The sequence below is a fragment of the Mandrillus leucophaeus genome, unplaced genomic scaffold (genome assembly GCF_000951045.1).
Source record: "Mandrillus leucophaeus isolate KB7577 unplaced genomic scaffold, Mleu.le_1.0 Scaffold12, whole genome shotgun sequence".
Taxonomy (NCBI): Eukaryota; Metazoa; Chordata; class Mammalia; order Primates; family Cercopithecidae; genus Mandrillus; species Mandrillus leucophaeus.
This window is the reverse complement of record NW_012100320.1, coordinates 4668341-4673213: the sequence shown is the minus strand read 5'-3', so window position 1 is coordinate 4673213 and position 4873 is coordinate 4668341. Positions and strand designations below refer to the sequence as shown.

General features: G+C 42.0%; 1 protein-coding gene across 1 annotated transcript in view; it reads right to left on the bottom strand.

Moving 5' to 3' along the window:
• DIS3L (DIS3 like exosome 3'-5' exoribonuclease) overlaps positions 1-4873 on the bottom strand; it is a 54718-nt gene that overhangs the window by 46543 nt on the left and 3302 nt on the right. The gene's annotated exons all lie outside the window — the stretch shown is intronic.

Genomic DNA, 4873 nt, shown 5'->3' with positions numbered 1-4873 from the left:
TCACCTTGTTAGCCAGGATGGTCTCGATCTCCTGACCTCGTGATCCACCCGCCTCGGCCTCCCAAAGTGCTGGGATTACAGGCATGAGCCACTGCGCCCGGCCACAAAACATTTTTATGGAGTACATTTGGGGCCATCTGAACGACTGCCTTCTAACTGCACTGCCATTTGGCGTCAGTGAGGCCCTCTCAGACACCCCAGAGACACTTGAAACTCTGGACCTTGACTTCCCTGCCCCCAGGCTTCCTCTAGCTTTCCCTCTCTCCATCCAGTCATGTAAACCAGAAACCTCAGTGATATCCTTGACCCCACCTTCCCCACCATCTCACATACCTAAATCTATCACTAGTTCTAGAGATTTTAAAACATAGCAGCTTTATAAAGAGATATAATTCACATACCATAAAATTTGCCCTTAAAACACACACAATTCAGTGGTTTTTAGTATAGTCACAGTTATGCAACCATCACCATTGATCTAATTGCAGAACATTTTAATCACTCGGAAAAGAAATCTGTATCCATCCATTAAGCAGTCATTGCCTGTTCCCCTTGACCCCAGCTCCTGGCAACCACTAATCTACTTTCTGTCTCTGTTGATATACCTATTCTGGACATTTTACATAAATGGAATTATACAACATATGATGTTTTTATGTGTGCGCTGGCTTCTTCCACTTAGCATGTGTTTGTGGTTTATCCACGTTGTAGCATGTATCAGTACGTCATTCCATCTTACAGCTGAATAATATTGTCCTATATGGATAGTCCACGTTTTGCTTAACCATAATCAATTAATGGACATTTGGGATGTTTCCATATTTTGGCTGTGATGAAGAAAGCTGCCATGAACATTTGTGTATGATGTTTTCATTTTTATTCATTTATTTATTTATTTTTGGAGATGGAGTCTTGCTCTGTCACCCAGGCTGGAGTGCAATGGAGTGATCCCGGCTCACTGCAACCTCCGCCTCCCAGGTTCAAGCAATTCTCATGTCTCAGTCTCACGAGTAGCTAGGACTACAGGCGTGCGCCACACACAGCCAATTTTTTGTATTTTAGTAGAGATGGGGTTTCACCATGTTGCCCAGTCTAGAACTCCTGAGGTCAGGCAATCTGCCCAACTTGGCCTCTCAAAATGCTAGGATTACAGGCGTGAGTCACTGCGCCCGGCTGTGTATGATGTTTTCAGTTTCAATGTTGACATGTTTTCAATTCTCTTACTTACACACTTAGGAAGTTTTATAGATTTTTTACCTATTAAGCAGGTCTTGGAAACATCTATTTCTCTCTCTCTAAGCTACCAACATTCCCTCATCTGGACTAAAGCAAAAGCCTCCTCCCTTCTTTTTTCCAGGCCTCTTCTCTACCTGGCCCAGTAATCCTGCTTTTTTGTTTTGTTTTGTTTTGTTTTGTTTTTGAGATGGAGTTTTGCTCTTTTGCCCAGACGGGAGTGCAATGACGTGATCTTGGCTCACTGCAACCTTTGCCTCCCAGGTTCAAGCAATTCTCCCGCCTCAGCCTCCTGAGTAGCTAGGATTACAGGCACCCACCATCATGCCCAGCTAATTTTTGGATTTTTGTAGAGCTGGGGCTTCACCATGTTGGCTTGGCTGGTCTTCAACTCCTGACCTCAGGCGACCCACCCACCTCCGCCTCCCAAAGTGTTGGTTGGGATTACAGGTGTGAACTACCACTGAGTAATCCTTTTAGGACAGGAATCTGATCATGTTATCTCATTTTGCTTAAAACTTTTCCCTGATATCCCTGAGGCCATGAGGCCTTCCATCCTACCCAGGCGTTCTTTCAGCTCCTGGGATGTGCCACAGGCTCCTCCCCGTGGGCCCCGGGCATTTTCCTCTACCTTGAAAGCTTTCCTCCACTCTGTCTGGTTTACGCCAACCCTTGGACCTCCGCCTAGGCAGCCCCCTCAGAAATGCCCTTCCTTGCCTCCTTTGGCTGGTCTGGGCTCTCCTGGTGCCCCGTCCCTGTGCTTCAGTGCCTTTGTCACAGCTGCAGTTCTGCATCTGTTTGTGTGATTGCCCGATTACTGCCTGTCACCCTGCCAGGACTCCGTCTGCTTTGGTTCGCCACTGTACCCTCAGTGCTAGCAGTTTCTGGCACATACAGTCTCTTGGTGAACATTTGTTGAATAAACGAACACACATGCGAACACATGAACACGGTGGACAAAACAGCCTTACAGAGTTGTCAGGGGGACTCCTCACTAAATAAGCATTTATGTGAAGATTATTAGATGGCAGAACATGTGATTATCCTGAATGACAGAAGACCTGATATTAGTCATACTTGTTCTGTGCAATATACTTATGAGAACAAGCATTCTCTGCATTGATATTATTGAAATCAAAATAGGTAATCTTATTACAAATATAACCAGATTAAAGGTTATGTCTTTCCATTGTTAAACCCAACTCTGGTGATTTCGTTTCAGCAAAACAATGTTATCTGTCACATTGAATAATGTTCATTTGCAGTTTTCTGATTTTGTAAGTTTATTTAACTTAAACTAGGATTGTATTAAAGTACTTAAACATGAGGACTTACACCGAGATTTATGTTTAAACATATTTAAATAACAATAGAAGAAAATAAATTAACACTGGTATCCAGGAGGATTTTTTTCTTTTAGAAACAAGGTTGATATATCACTCATGTTGAGAACACTGAGGTAGTGGATGGGGAGTTAGATTATGTGACCTTTCAGATTTCTCCAACCATAATATTCTACAATTTCAATCTTTTTTTTTTTTTTGAGGCAGAGTCTCGCTTTTGTTGCCCAGACTGGAGTGCAGTAGCACGATCTCGGCTCACCACAACCTCTGCCTCCCGGGTTCAAGTGATTTTCCTGTTTCCGTCTCCTGAGTAGCTGGGATTACCGGCCTGTGCTACGTCATCTGGCTAATTTTTGTATCTTTAGTAGTGACAGGATTTCGCCACGTTGGCCAGGCTGGTATCAAACTCCTGACCTCAAGTGATCTACCTGCCTCGGCCTCCCAAAGTGCTGGGATTAGGGGTGTGAGCCACTGAGCCTGGCCTGATGCCAATCTTATATACCATCAAGAAACTGAGGCATGAAATATGGAGACTCTCTGAAGCTATACAGAAGGAATTCAGGAGGGAGTCAAAAGGAACAAGCAAAGCATCCTAAACTAGACACCAGACGGACCAGAGATTATTAAATGACAAAACTTTCCTAACCACGAATGTTCCTAAAACCATATTGGATAAAATGAATTATTTACTCGCATCTCAAAAATCTCCAAGGAAGAACTGAAAAACAAAACAAAATGTTCCGCAACATTAAATGAACAAAACACTAGAGAGCTTCTGCTAGGCCAAGTTCAGTTAAATATAAAAAGTTAATTATCACCAAAAAAATGGTAAGTATGTAAAGTAATGCACATGCTAAGTAGCTTGATTTAGCCTTTCCACAATGTATACATATTTCAAAACATCATGTTGTATACCATAAATACGTATGATTTTTTTAAAGTAAATTTTTTAATAGAGACAGGGGTCTCACTATGTTGCACAGATTAGTCTTGAACTGGGCTCAGGTTATCCTCCTGTCTTGGCCTCCGAAAGTGCTGGGATTATAAGTATGAGCCACTGGGCATGGCCAAATATATATAATTTTAATCTGTCAATTTAAAAAAGTCAAATAACTTACACTTAACACTTAGGAAGGCTGAATTAATAAACTTTATTAATAATGATAAAGTCTCCCGGATCTTATGTATTCAATGCCTATTATTAATTTTAATGTTAGCCTTCAATAAAAGACACTTTCTAGCACTCGGACAATTTGGGTCATTTAGCTATGTCAACCTGAATGCACCTGCTGGTTGCTTAACAGGTAAACAAAGTGCCAAGGCCCAAACCTGCCAATTTCTTCCTCTTCTTCAATCATACTCGTAATATGCCCTTAAAGACCAGTCTCAAATCCATTTCCCCCAGAGGATTTTCCGGCCTAATCCCTCTACCCCACGTTCACTTCTGCACTTAGCATCGTCCACATTAAATTATCCTTCGTGTGTCTAAGGTGCTTCAAAATAACTGTCTTGCTTCTTCCATCTAACCCCAGCAAGATAATAGGCTTGTTATGAGAGGAACTAAGGCTTCTTTTGGGCCGGGCGCAGTGGCTCATGCCTGTAATCCCAGCACTTTGGGAGGCCGAGGTAGACAGATCACGAGGTCAGGAGTTCGAGACAAGTCTGACCAACATGGTGAAACCCCATCTCTCCAAAAAATGCAAAAATTAGTCGGGCGTGGTGGCGGGTGCCTGTAATCCCAGTTACTCAGGAGGCTGAGGCAGGAGAATCACTGATCGCACGAGGTGGAGGTTGCAGTGAGCCAAAATCGTGCCACTGCGCTCCAACTCAGGTGACAGAACCAGACTCCATCTCAAGAAAACAAACAAACAAACAAACAACGTTTTTATTCCCCAAGGCCTGGAACTAAGAGCTTAAAAAGTGCTTACCCAACGAACAAAATCAGGGTATTATCATATAGCCCTATTTCATAACTCCTCATCTTTTGTTTTCACATTTAGTATATTCAAAGACATGGTAAGGCAGTGGAAAACCAATAGTTTTTCATCAAGTTAACTACTCTTGAAATGTTCAGGAGAAAAGACGTTTAAATTCCAACTTTTTGTCTTTGAAGGTCCCAGAAATTGGTTTCTAAAACAATCCTTAACATTAAAAATATTTTAGAAAACAGAAGTTGAAAAGGCTCGCAGTGTGTTAGCAATCCGAATGATAACAACAAATTGATTTTAGTAGCAGAAATTGAAATATGACACCTGGAGCAGCATTTAAATTTGGATCTGTATAAACATCTATATCTT